Raw genomic sequence first — 15,833 nt, 5'->3', positions numbered from 1 at the left:
AATAAACAGAGTTTGTGAGAAATAGCCTTTTGTAAGAATTTAATGTATATATGAGTATATGCTTACAAGGATATCATATATATTACATAAAAACTTATACAGCTATTTTATAATAATCAAAGATCAAGAAGAAATGACTCTGTGTATAGAAACAAACACTGACAAATATTCCATTTGAGCATCAAATACAAGATTGATCAAGAGATGTGTTTGTCAGAATTACTATGTCCCCTTCTGAGCCGCTTTGAAGCTTAATATTTGACCTTTGACCTTGAAGGATGACATTGACCTTTCACCCCTCAAAATGTGCAGTTCCATGAGATATACATGCATGCCAAATATCAACTTGCTATCTTTAATATTGCAAAAGTTATGGCAAATGTTAAAGTTTGACGCAAAGAAATAAACACACAAACCAACAGACAGGGCATACACAATAAAAATGTATCTTTTATAGAAAAAAGTAAAGCAGATAAGCAGTTTACACACTCAATTTTCGATATTTTATTTCAAGTTTTGTTCAATCTTACATGTGAATATAACAAGGCCAGCTTTGAATGCATATTCCATCTTCTTGTTGAGACGGGGATATTTCTTCTCTATGAAAGGCCATATGATGTACACGGTAACGTACAGCTGTAGAGCGTACCTGATGAACAGCGACAAGGCAAACATCAGCTTCACCGACAGATGGAGCCTGAATTTGAGGGAAATTGAGTAAGAGCCTCGCTCTGGGAAAACAGGGTTTAACACGTGTTTAATGTGTCAACCGACATAATCGTGTGCAGTCTGCACAGGCTAATCGAGGACGACATTTTCTCAGGAATTTTGCTACAGAGAAACTTCTTTAAAAAAAAACCCCATAAAATCTGAAAGTGAGCTCCATGATAAGCATGTGTGGAGTGCACAGGCTCATCTTAAGTGACACTTGACGCAACTGCATTAGGTCCAGTTTTCCCAGAGTGCAACTCGTGTATAATTCTCTACGATGGCATGCACATATCACCAGGAAATTATAAAACATGAGTATTTGGTGCTTATGTTCATATTAAAATAAAATATGCTTGGAAAGCTGGACTGTCTAGATCATTTTAAAAAAAATAAGGTCTTTGAATATATATAAAGATAGTTTGATGAAAATCATGTAATAATAAATGAGTTTTTGTTATAACAAAATAACTGTGACAAGTCCTAATCAATAATTGCAATTAAACAAACATCAAATAAACCAAAGCAAATTTTAAAGAAAATATTACGACAGCAAACTAGCACATGTATACAAACCATTCATCATTCGGCAAGTTCAATATCACGCTTCCTGGACATCGTCACCATACTTCAAGTAACCATAGAAACCCACCGCCGAGAACAGGCATATAACGATTGTTAGTCCCAGATTGAGGACACCAGCCTTCCCCAGAAATGCTTCCTTCTCCTTCATTTTGTTGTGAAGTTGAAGCACCTGAAAAATAAAAGTAAAGAGTGAAAAAAAACCTGAACATAGTGAGAACATTTCAAACGACTACCAATTAGCCCCATAAAAAGAACATATGATCTTAGAAATTTACATGTGCCTTTATCTCGAAAAATGGGGTTTAAAACTGTGAATGTCTTTTGAGGATTAACATCATTTCATTTACTGCTAATACTTATCTGCAAGTTCTTATCACTGCCTAACCCACCCCATACTATTTTAAATTCAATAAAATCTTATATCCTGACTTTTATTTGGGATGGGCATAGTAAAATAAAGTTTACAACTATAGTTATAGAATATAGTGAATGAGGTTTAAAAATGATAAATTTGGATGCATTTATTCCAGCACTGAAACTTACCTGGTTACAAAAAATTCAATCCTATAGAGGAAATTGGATATACATGTATATCACAAAACTGTATTTTGATACTCACAAACTTTTTAATTGCAGCTATCATTATGCTTTAAATATGTCTTACAGAATTCTAAACCCTTTTTGGGTGGATGTTTTAAAAAGCTTTTCACTTTATTGTAGTAAATTAGAAGTACAAGCAGAAGAATTGTTGTATTATCCAATATTTGATAATCCAAATATTTTGATAGGTAATAAAAGTTTTTTCTTTAAGTCATGGTTTGATGCTGGAATTCACTGTATAGGTGATATATACAAACATGGAAGCTTTATTTCTGTTGATGATTTAAATAAAATAAACAATTTGAAAATAAATTTCATTAATTATATAGGGGTGACAAGAGCAATAGATAAATGTTTGAAAAAATATTGTATACCCTGTCCTACCCAACATATTATCAAACCCTTTTTGCCCCAAATATTACAACTAATATTAAAAAATGAATCGGGAGCAAAAAGACTGTACACAATTCTAAATAAAAAACAATAAACAACCTTCAGTTAAAGCAAAATGGGCTCATTACAACAATTAATGAAAATGAATGGAACTGCTTTTTTGAACTACCCTTTTTAATAGCAAATAGTCTTTTGAACAAAATGAAAATAATTGATGATCCATTATGTAATTTTTGCAAACAAAGTGAAGAAAATGTAGATCATTCATTCTGGGAATGTCAGATATCTAAAGCAATAATTGATGAAATGCTACCAGGTCAATCTTTTTCTTTCATTAATATGCCAATATTTCTACTTGGATATTTGACAAAGTATGATAGTGCAATACATAATGTTATTTTGTTTATAAAGCTATACTTATACAAATGTAGGATAAATAAATGCATTCCAAGCATAGCTGGAGCCAAGAAATACATAAAGTACGAATATGATAGCTTGAAAAAAAAAATCAATTTCAAAAAATAATTGAGAATCGTTTGACATTGAATGGGAACTATTTTATGCCGTTGTTGCATAAACTTAATTACAATTATGAACACCTATTATTGATTTTCTCTATGCCTTATCATCTGTTATAACAACTTATTCATAATTGTTTGTCTTTACTCAATGAAAAATGTCTTTATTATTATATGCACCTATTATTGTTTGTATCTATGCCTTTTTTCACCTGATAGTTCAATTAAAACATCCATGTTGATCTATACACACTGGAATTTGTATGCTTATGCCCCCTTTAAAAAAAGGGGGTAGATTGTTTTTGGCCTGTCTGTCTGTCTGTCATTCTGTCTGTCCAAAGCTTTAACCAATATTAAAGTTTATTAATATTAAAAATCCATGACATATTAAAGATAGCAACTTCATATTTGTCATGTATTTGTATCTCATAAAGCTGCACATTTTGAGTGGTAAAAGGTCAAGGTCAAGGTCATCCTTCAAGGTCAAAGGTCAACAAAAAATGAAAGCGGCGCAATAGGGGCCATTGTGTTTCTGACAAACACATCTCTTGTTTTTTTCATCTATACACCATAAATGTTTTTTTCAACACAAAATTACATGCATTAGATAGCTTACCTTATATGTATTGCATATGTTATTCTGTTCATTTCTGATTGTATTACATGCTTGTGTTATTGTTCATAATTGTATATGCAATCTCGAAATAAAATGTGTTGGAAAAAAACCTTATCTGCTTATAAACTGAATGTCAAACCCATGAATATTTTATGAACAATTTCTATCTAAGGAGACAATCTTGGTTGAAGGTTTGTTTTGCAGTTTGTTGATAATGATCTTTACCATTAAAAAATATTCACTCAGAGTAGTCATTTGATTTCTTGAAACATTAAATACTTGATGTATTAAAATAAGCCTTGCTTTGGGAAAATGGTTCTTAACTCATGTTCATAAAGTGTTGTCCCAGATTAGCCTGTGCATTCTGCACATGCTTATCAAGGATTACACTTTTTCGCTTTTATGGTTTTTTGTTTGAAGGATGTCCAATTATTCTGTCAAGGCTGTACAACAAACAACATGTCAAACTATTTAAAGCCATTTAGGTTTAAATTTATAATAACTGGTTCTCTTCTTATTAATAGCATCAAGTATCAATGCCTTATACATCAAGTATCAATGTCTTATACATCAAGTATCAATGTCTTATACATCAAGTATCAATGTCTTATACATCAAGTATCAATGTCTTATACATCAAGTATCAATGTCATATACATCAAGTATTAATGTCATATACATCAAGTATAGATGTCTTATACTCAAGTATAAATGTTTTATACATCAAGTATCAATGTCTTATACATCAAGTATCAATGTCTTGTACATCAAGTATCAATGCCATATACATCAAATATCAATGTCTTATACATCAAGTATAAATGCATACATACTGTATAATATATCATATTATCTGATTTTGAATTGAAAATACAATTAACTGAAGAACTGCTATGCCCAATTAATTTTGGAAAAGATATCACCAGTAGAACACCCAGTTTTGTGGAAGTTTGAATGTTACCTGTTTCATGTTCTCAGCAACAAACACAATGTACACACAGCAGAATCCTAGCTGGGTGATGATCAGGAATGCATTCACAAACTGTCTGAAATGAAAAACCATATCAGCTGCTCTACGGGAAAACCGAACTTAATGCGCATGTGGTAAGTGTTGTAACAGATTAGCCTCTGCAGTCAGCACAGTCTAATCAGGGAACACAACTTTCTGCCAGGATTGGATTTTCGTTTAGGTGACTTCCCTAAGACAGATAATTCCCAAAAAATCAACGGAAAGTGTTGTAAATGATTAGCCAGTGATAACTTCACAGGCTAATCTAGGAGTACAAAATAAACATGATAAGATCTAGTGGGCGGCTTATACAAATGTTGTGACAAAATGCAATACTATATGCACATGATGCCCCTTTGGTGCTGGACAACACTTTTGATAATAACGGACTTATAGTAGCTCTCCTATTATGTCCATTTGGGTATATAGACTAAGGTCGGCTTAAGTCTTCTATAAAATTAATTATTGTTATTACTTATCGGTTTGTATACTCAGTAAATGTAAATTTTTAAGCAAGAGTTGTCTACCTTCCAGCCCGACTCCACCTTCGCAACAGATGATGTCTTCTCAGCGCGATCTCCATCACGGACGCAAAGTCCAGGTGTGTCCTGGACTGACTAGAATAATATGCATGAAAGTGTTGGTATATACCATATATTTCCTAACATTGCCCATGCCCATTTTTAACACAAACTTCCGTGTTTAATTAATGCTTAGTTTTGCTAAAACACTCCGCGCAAACACATTTTTCACACAAATCTTTGAATAAAATGTTTGCGAAATTTTATTCGCAGCCCATTTTTTAGTTGTTCTAATCTTAAAGTAGTATATTAGCCATGCTCTTGAAAAAATGGGGCTTTATTTATGTGCATAAAGTGTTGTCCCAGAAAAGGCTTTTCAGTCCACACACACTAATCAGGAACGACACTTTCTGCTTACACTGGATTTTCATTCCAATGAGGCTTCCTTTAAGCAAACAAATCATTTAAGGCGAAAATTGTCGTCCCGGATTAACTGAAAAAACATTCAGCACATGCATTAAGCCCAGTTTTCCTAGAATGAGGCCATGTGATGTATGTATATGGAAAAATTTGGTACTAACGCATTATCAATAAACAGATGCAGCTGAAAAAAAGCTGTTTTTTCGATTATTATTAATTTTTTTTGTCTTTTCTTTTTTAATATTTAAGCATATCTCATCTTAACTAATAATTGAAGTAAAGAAGATATGATACAAAAATGAAAAAAACAACCGTTTTAAGCTTAAATATGACATGTTCATTAATGTTACCAATAATTTTTTGAAGAGACCAAACTTGTATTGTGATACTATAACAAAACATGAAAGACCATACATATAAAGTTGTTTGATGCCGGTAATATTTCACCTATAGAAATAAACAACAACGGACAGAATTGTCACGAAACCAGATTTTCAATTTAAAAAAAAGTCTGATAAAGGGAGACAATTCAAATGTGCATTGTTACCCCCCTTGTGTCAAATTCAATCGTTTTTTACTCGTGACTACCTTGATTTTAATTTGGAAAAAAGTCTGATAAAGGGAGACAAAATTTCATAGTTACTCCCATTGTTTTAAATTCAATCTATTTTTAATCGTGGCGACCTTGACCTTGGAGATATTGTAATTCTTTCGCGCGACACACCGTCTAATGATGGTGAACAAATGTGCTAAATGATTTAAAAATCTCACAATGAACGAAACAGTTATGGCCCGGACAAGCTTGTTCCGCCCGCCAGAAAGCCCGCCCGCCCGCCCGCCGACATTGGCCAATCTAATAACCAGTTTTTTTCCTTCGGAAAACCTGGTTTAAAATTATTCATTTGGCAGAAGTATGTTTTGACAACATAATTATGCTTTAAAGTTTTTTTTTGCGACAAAACATCTGAATTTGCTTTCAATTTCACCACATTTATCAAACTAACAAACCAAATCTTAAAGTATCGGATTACATGTATGACTTGAGTGAATTGCAGGACATGGCAAACCAAACCCACTCTGTGCACAATTTGTTGCCGGCTTCTACCAGCATGTGCATGCAATGCAGGGCGGTGATCCCGATGAGGAAGATGATCACAAAGCTGACCCAGATCCCGCCGTTCTTGAATGCCACGGGCATCGCCAAGATACCCGTCTCTATCATGCCCTTGAGAAGGTGCATCAAAGTCTCGAGTTTTTTGGCAAAAATACACGAAAATACGTATAAATGATATAAAAAATGTTTATATAATTATGTACCAGAGTACAAATTACATATGTGTCATGTCTTTGTGCAGAGTATGGTTTGCTAAGCTAAGAATGGCATTTCATATAGTTTATTGACTACAATTTAATGCATGTATAATATACCAATGAACATATACACGACTGTATATTGCTTAATTTAGACATTGAAAGATTTCTTGCTTTTGGTGTTCGTTCCTTTTAATGAGGATGATACTATCTATATATCAGCAGACCAAACATTTAAAACATGGCCACCTCCCTTTACACGATAATATTCCTGGTACTGCCTAATTTAAGCCCTAGGTCTTCTGAAATATTGAGTGACATGCATATTTGACTACATATAATGTTATCAGCAGATTAGAAATTAACACCCAATGACGCAAACTTCGATGCACTTTGCAAGCAGAGGTCAAAAGGAGCGATTGTAGTTTTAACCAATCTTGCTCTCCCTACGCTCAGTTAGTCGCGTGTTAGGAACTTAATCAGTCAAAGTGTTATCAGCACTTGAGGAAAACATGGATAAACATGGTGCGAGTTCTAATGTCATGCAATGCAGTGATGGTTCATCACCAATTCATGATTCCCCAAAAAACACAGTGAATATAACATTAAACACAGTGCATAATAGATTTAACTCTGTGAATATAGCATTAAACTCAGTGAAAATTACATATACTTTCAATCTTGTTTTCAGAGACCACAAAAGCGAGTAACCAAAAGTGGTCTCTTAATAAAATGGTCTTTAAATAAAAAGACCATTCTGGAAAAAATAAAATAATTGTCAGTATCAAATTCAAAGACCGATTCTGTAACACAACTATCTTGTTCAACGTTTAAATTATATGAAATAATATAAGTGTATTCAAACATATCATTACCTCGCACTTTTATAGTTATTAATTATCCAATAAAACACTTTTGCCGTTTTTGACGATAAATTTGTTTTGAGAATTTCGTAAACACAAACATTCGCAATTTTTTGGAAATGTACAGGGTGTTGATGTATCGGAACTACTCGCCTTTTGCGGAAAGCAAAGGCAAATGCATTCATTGTTTCAAAGCTTATGCCGAATAATTACGATTGCAAATAATCGGGACTGAACATGTGTGAATAAAGTTTTCAGGATCAATACATCGGTCAGAGCCCTTAACCGTTAGCTGACACCTTTGTTCTCAGTAAAAGATTCAAAAGGCGGAGTTTCACGGTTGGTTTAGGACGTTGAGTAAGACAAAGGAAGCCAATTTTATAGACGAGAAAGTGTTGTTTTATGGCTCCTTGACAAGAAGCGACTTTCCTTTGATTACGTCAAACTGACGATAAATCGGCGATAAAGTTTGTCCCTTAACGATAAACAGATTTTCAAATTGTATCAACATGTGGTCGCTAAATCGAATATTTAGACTTCAAAATACTCGAAAATCAGCGGTTGCTGGTCGCGTAAGAGAAATTGCTTAATACTAGTACAATATTAAAATGGAATGAAAACGCTCGGGGGGGGGGGGGGGGGGAAATTCAAAGTAGTCGCATAAGACAAAGGTCGCTTAATTCAAGTGGTCGCATCCAAAAGATTGGCTGTATATTAAACACTGTGCCTATAACATTAAACACAGTAGATAATAGATTAACCAGTGTTAATATTGCAATAAACGCAGTGAAAATTACATGTTTATTCAGTAATTTTTGCCCAAAATTACAGCCTTTTACAGTCTGTTTCCCAATTGCAAAAAGTGCAAAAAGGCGGTTTCCCTATTGCAAAAAGTATTTTTTTTTCTCAAAAAAATCTGACCAAAATTTCCCCTAAAATATGCAATTTTTTCCAATAAACTCAGTAATGGGTTTATTTAGTTTATTATACATAACTCTAATTGCTTAGAACTTTATAACATAAATTTTCGAAATCAGTTAAACATGTACTTATAAACAATTTGTATACTGTAAGTTATAATCCTATTCAAAATGTTTAATTTTGTCCCAATTTCATGGTCTATCGCGCGTTTTTTCCTGATCAAAAAGGCACAGGCTGTTAAACATAAAGCGAAAAAACACACTAAATATTAAACACTGTGCATATAACATTGAACTCATTAAATACATGTATTACATGTATGTTAAACGCTGTGAACATAACATTAAACACTGCGAATAACAGATTAAACACTGTGAACATACCATTTAACACAGTGGATAATAGATTTAACAGGCTAATCTGGCATGATACTATACGAACATGCATGATGCTGGGTTAACCTAGCTTCTCTAGTTTTCCAAAACAGGATCATGTTGTTTTTCTGTTTTGGGTGAAATTTGTTTCAAATCGGATATAGGGCTTTGTCATAAAAGTCACTTAAACTACCCCAGGGCCCTTGCTACACTTTGGGGAATTGGGGCCGGGGCCCTTAGCGAGGGCGAAAAGGGGAATTTGAGAAGATCTTTTCACCAACCACTCAACACTTAAAATTGCTTTATTTTAATGTAATTTACATAAATATACATTTAATTTAACGTTAATAGCACGATACTAGCTGGCAACATAGGCATAGAAGTAAAAACAAACAAACAAGAGCTGTCACCATAGGATGACATATGCCCCATATAAACGCTTAAATAGAAGTTATGAGCATTTTTCGAACCTAAACGCAGATTTTGAAACCTAAACGAGGACCCTTAGTTCAAGGTCAAGGTCACAGGGGTCAAACGCAAAGTGTGACGGACAGACGGACGGACAGACAGACGGACGGACAGTGCGATCACTTTATGCCCTCCTTCGGGGGCATAAACATGTTTTTTGGAGGGGGAAATTTTTAGCTGAAATAAGAGAAAAAAGTATACTTTTCAAAATGGGGAATGGGGCCGAATTTCAGCCCCAAAAACTGCCAAAAGAGGGCCCTGTATCCTTATACTTCTCTCTCAAAGGCAAAGCAGTCCTGCCCATGTTTGAATTCAATGGTTCATAACTCAGCAAAATATAAGTATAAAATTTGACTTGCACAATCAGTCATCTTCAATTAATTGTGATGACATACTGGTTTGTTGGGGTTCGATACAATCACTTGAGAAGTGTGAAGTATTTTGCTTCAGAAACGTATACATTTAGTGAAGTTTAAGGGCATACAGCTCACAAACTTGTTGATCAATGGCACGTAAAAGGTGTCTTGCAAATCTTGAATTGAATGTTAATACTTATTTCAAGTTTTAAATCAATTGCTTGAGAAATGTAGAAAAAGTTTGTTATGCCTCTAAATTCCAGGGCTCATAGCTAAGGCACAAGTGGATCACTGAGCAAAAGGTGTCTTGCAATTCTACTTTTGATAGCAATGACATATCAATTATGGAATGATTTTAACTTTAAATTCAATCGCTTGAGAAATGTAGAAAAAGTTCACTATTGTTTAACTTGTGTTGCAATAATTATACAATGCCAAATAGCGCCTCTTTGATGCCCCACATCAATAGCTTCCTTGTAACATTTGGTTCACCCTTTACCACTTAGATACGTATTTTGTCCCATTTGTAGTCACATACTATAAAAAGTTACATTTAATTAAAGACCTTTCTTACTAAATTCAAGTTTTAAAGGCTTCATTTCTAACACTGAGTTACTGATGAGCAGCAAACAGCATAAAACCTGAACAGGCTTCGAGTTACTTGCAGGCTGTTCTGGTTTTATGCTAGTTGCAAAAGCCATTTTCACTCTGCTCTTATGGGGGAAAAGGTTAACAGAAGATCAATTAACTTAAGCTTCTAGTGTAGTTATCCTGTTTCTAATAATTTGTAATTGCAGATGCCCTCCATTTTTAGAACATGGAACTGTTAAGTGTGTTTACAAATATCAATCAGCAAAAGTGGCCAGTATTTCTAAACAAAACCGTAGTATTGCTTATCAATGAAACACAAACATTGCAAAATATCATATTAAATTCAGTTTAAATCATTAAAATAGAAAACAAAATATAACGTAGATTGAACCTTAAACATTTCTTTTTCTGATCTCTGTTTAAGTGATTTCCACATTAAATTAACTATTCAGTGGTTTGATCATTTTAACATCTGATAGTTGTGTATATATAACATTTGTACAGCATAGCTAGCAACTCCAGCATGGAAGAATTTCAGGTCATTCAAACACAACTACAAGCAATGACTGATACAATTACAAGTTTGAGGGATGATCTCAAGGGTATGTTGAAGATTACAAACAATGTTACAACTCTAATGAACAAAATTACAAAATTATGCAAAACATTAATGATAAGATTGACCAATTAGTCAATGAAAAACTTGTTGAAATGCAAGCTAAAATAGAATCATTAGATTATGACGAAAAAAATCTCAAAGACAAGATACAAATTCTAGAAGATAAAACAAGTACCAACGACAAATCAATTCATGAAGAAATAGAAAAAACGTATGAACTAAGTAAACTGGCCCACACGTAAGCAAATTGTAATGAACAATATTCAAGGAAAAATAACATAAAAATATTAAATATTCAAGAAAATAGAGAGGAAACTGATGACTCAATCACAAAATCAGTAACCTCAATCCTGAAGACTCATGCAGGGGTCGACCTCCTGCTTACAGATATAGTTGCCATCCATCGTATCCCTACAAAAAGAGGACAAACCAGGCCCGTTATCGTTAAGTTGAGGAACAATTCGTCAAAGTCCACCTTAATGCGAAAAAAGGCCCCCATGAAGAACGGCGGCTATAAACTAGTTGATGACGTCACCAAACCAAACCAGGGGCTGATCAACAGGCTTTATCTACACCCTGACATAAGTAGCGCCTGGTATTTCAATGGATCCGTGTATGGACAAACAGTTGCGGACGAACGAATCAAATTCGACATTTATGATAATGTGAACAATGTCATTGAGGAGTTCAGACGATACAGAAGAACGGGTGTGAGCAGAAAATAGAGAAAATATGAACATTGCTATGAACACTGGGATATAGAAACATGGTATGTCCCTATTCACATATGAATCATTAGAGTATATTATACACTTTTATTTTATAAAAATTACGTTATGTCTCCTTATGTTATTTACCAGTGCATTTTGAATGTTTTGGACAATATTTTTGCATACTTAACAGAAATTTACCTCTGAAAAAATAAATTGTTGAAAACAACAAACATTTTGGGAGAACTATTCAGTACAGTTTAAACCAAAGCAGTATCCTAAATGTGAATAACCTTATAAACTAACGGAAAATAATGACAAGTATAATTGACCTTGAAAACAGACTATACAGTTAAAAGTAAGCTTTAGAAAACCAGTATAGATCTAAATTTAGCCTGAAGACATAATCTTTGGTGAGTCAGATTGATATAGTCCTTATCTTGTTTAACTTAGGTCAATATGTGTATTAAATAATTTCATGTGAAGAATACAATTATACCTGTGTACAATTGTTAATAATAGCTAAAAATAATACCGGTAAACTATTTTGCACCTTTTTAGTAACTGGTACGCTGTTGTTTATATACCAGTCTTTCTTGTCATGTATGTCATTCTTATTACTTAAAGAGATCTTTTCACGGTTTGGTAAATTGACAAAATTGAAAAAAGTTGTTTCAGATTCGCAAATTTTCGGTTTAGTTATTTGTAAGAAAACAGTATTAATGAACATTTGCCATGGTCTAATATAGCCATTATATGCATCTTTTGACGATTTCAAAACCTAAAAATTATAAAGCGTTGCAACGCGAAACGATTTAATAATTTGGAGAGCTCTGTTGTTGTCGTTTAAATTTGTGAAACTTCGAAGATTGCTTATATAACCTATAAAATACACAACTTTTGTATGCTTGGCAGGATAGCTCAGTTGGTTAATGCGTTTTTACTTCAGGATTCCGGGGGTGACTGGTTCGAGCCCTGCTGCGGGCTACGTTTTTTTCCTTTTTTAAATTTTATTTTTGACTTTTTACTGGAGCTTTTAAAATTTAATGTTTACATTTATCAATATAAAGCATTTAATGACAAACTTCAAAACATGCCAAAATCTGTGAAAAGGCCCCTTCAAATAGTAAGTCTGTATTTAATTCGAAAGTAGTGAATATAGTCTGTACCTTTTGAGAATGCTCAAAACCATCCAAGTATAGTCACTATCTACTCTAATTTAAGCCATCGTTTGTTAAGAATTCGTAAATGCGAAGAATGAAAATATACCAATGTAATAAAAACAACAACAATAATTTAAGAAAAAATGCAATTTTGTAAACAATGTTGTAATTAATATGTAAAAATATATCAAACATATCATTGAAAAGATGGTTATATTAATACAAGTATCACCATAAAACATACTTATTTTTTCTTTGCATAATATAAAACATGGACTAATTATTTGCAAAATGTGATAAAGATTAGAAAGTTATTGTTTAAAAAATAAAATGTATCCAAACATTTAAGAAATAAAAAATAAATTTGAAGTCTTTGCATGAATATTTTTCACCTCCGTATATCCAGGCTGAATAACTGTTTTTCATATACATACATATGTAGGACAATTATCAAGACTGTAGTGCTCTTACTCACTTTATGTTTGTTGCACACTATAATTGATATGTACATTACTTTACTGCTGTTCTTATAATATTGAAAACTTATCATCCTTAGTATAATTATATGATTTAGGAATTTACATGCCTGTTGAACTTGTATATTTGACATATGTATGCTTGACAATAAGCCTGTATATATATATCTTTTGTTAGAATATGAACATATTTGATAGCCGCAACACGAGAACATTGATGTAAATTCGTATTGTATATGCGGATGTATTGTTCTTTCTTATCTTATATGTTTGACACATATGTGTTGTTAAAAGCCTGAGTGTATGATTAACATTTTAGAAAAAAATGTTCTGATACATCAAGGCTCCTTATCCAAGATAAGTGAGTAGTGTGTTAAGCACTGAAGTTGACTCGTAAAAACACACTGTTTGGGGGGTATTTCGGCTGGTATTATAGTTTTATTTGATAAAAATCTAATACAATACCATATACTTATAAGCATTTATATGTTACAATAAAATGTCTTGCCTCATGAACTTAAGTCTATGTAAACTCTAGTATTTGAGAAATTGATACACGCCAAAATTCAATAATATGTAAACTATATGTTGTAAAGTCATGTATTTAGATGTAAATAAGACTATGTTGCCACAATCAATCCTCATTTGTTTAAACCCTTTTTGTACATTTTGTGTCTGTTACATTGTAAGTTTATGTTTAGTTTGCTGAATTGCTTGCATCATAACATGCTGATGTTAAAAGATAGAAATATTGTATATTATCTACCTAGATACCTGTTTAGTATTATATATGTTAAAGCACATTTTTCACCATGACTTTTTATAAATGGATAATCTTAAATTCATTTCTTACAACTGTAGGGGTCTCAATAACAGTAAAAAACGTAGAGATGTATTTGATTTTTTTTTAAAGAAAAACAAGCTCATATTTATTGTCTCCAAGACTGTCATTTAACGTCTGATATGAAAACTTAAATATACTCAGAATGGGATGGTGAACGTTTCTTTAGTTTCGGGCTATCAAATTCAAAAGGTACTTGCATCTTGTTTAGAAAAAAATTACCACTCACAGTAAATAAAATTGAACATGACTCACTCGGTAACTATCTTTTATTGCAGTTGACATATATGACAAACCAGTTTACATTATGCTCACTATACGGGCCTAATAAAGATACTCCCATCTTTTATACAGACCTATTTAAAAAGATAACAGATTTTAAAACAAATGATTTCATTATATGCGGGAACTTTAATTGTGTACTAGATGTTAACTTGGACTATCAAAATTACACATCCATTAATAATAATAAAAATGCAAGAAAAACACTGCATTCTATTATTAGAGACAATAATATAATTGATACATTTAGATATCTAAATGGCAATACCCAACAATATACATGAAAACGATTAACACCATTGCAACAGGCTAGACTTGATTTTTTTCTTACTTCTAATAGTTTGTCATCCAAAATTAGAAAATCTACAATTGATTCAAGTTATAAATCAGAGCATTTCATTATTGACATAGAAATAAGTTTTGAGGATACACCACATGGAAAAGGGCTATGGAAATTCAATAATTCCCTGTTAAAGGATATTGAATATTTAAACTGCATAAATACTTTAATTGAAAATGTTAAACAACAATATTGTATTCCAATATACAACATAGACAAAATTGAAAACATCGACATCAGTAACATACAGTTTGTTATCAATGACCAGTTATTTCTAGAAACACTACTTATGGAAATTAGAGGAAAAACTATTTTATTGTCATCATACAAAACTTAACTAAAAAAAAACAATTAATCTAATTTAATTCATGAAATTGATAGACTTCAAAAATCATTAAATGAAACTAATGCAGACCAACTTCTTGCCTTACAAAATGAATTAGAAAATGTTCGGGAAAATAAACTAAGGGGCACTTTTTCGTTCTAGAGCTAAATGGATCGAAGATGGTAAAAAACCCTCAAAATACTTTTGCTCACTTGAATCAAACCATTATACAAACAAGTCGATACCTTTTATTGAATTAGAAAATGGTGCTAAGTTGAATGAGCTAAATGATATTTTAAATGAAGCTGTTTTATTCTATAAAACACTATACAAAAAAGTGACAACGAAATTGAATATGATATAAAAGCTGATTTATCAAATGTGAATATACCAAAATTGAATAAAGTTCAATCTGATTCATTAGAAGGACTCCCTAATATTGAAGAAATATTAATAACACTTAAAAATATGAAACATGACAGTCCAGGCTCAGATGGATTCACTGCTGAATTCTTTAAAGTGTTTTGGAATAAGTTAGGTCATTTTATAGTAAGAAGTATAAATTATGCTTTTATTACAAACTCCTTGTCCATAACACAAAAGCATGGTATTATAAATTGCATTCCACAAGAAAACAAACCAAGATGTTATTTAAAAAACCTTGCGACCACTAACATTATTAAATGTAGTGTACAAACTAGCATCAGGCTCGATTGCTAATAGATTAAAAATAGTCCTTGATATTTTAATTTCTAAAGATCAAACTGGTTTCATAAAAGGTCGCTTTATTGGTGAAAATACAAGATTACTTTATGATGTATTG

The 15,833-nt window shown here is 32.4% G+C and overlaps 1 pseudogene; it reads right to left on the bottom strand.

The window, feature by feature from the left end:
- Window positions 1-504: 504 nt before the first annotated feature.
- Window positions 505-11,277, bottom strand: LOC127854558 (proton-coupled amino acid transporter 1-like; annotated as a pseudogene).
- Between the last annotated feature and the right edge of the window lie 4,556 nt (window positions 11,278-15,833).

This window comes from Dreissena polymorpha, chromosome 13, assembly GCF_020536995.1.
Source record: "Dreissena polymorpha isolate Duluth1 chromosome 13, UMN_Dpol_1.0, whole genome shotgun sequence".
NCBI classification, from domain to species: domain Eukaryota; kingdom Metazoa; phylum Mollusca; class Bivalvia; order Myida; family Dreissenidae; genus Dreissena; species Dreissena polymorpha.
Note: the sequence above shows the minus strand (reverse complement) of the source record. Positions and strands in the feature narration are given on the sequence as shown.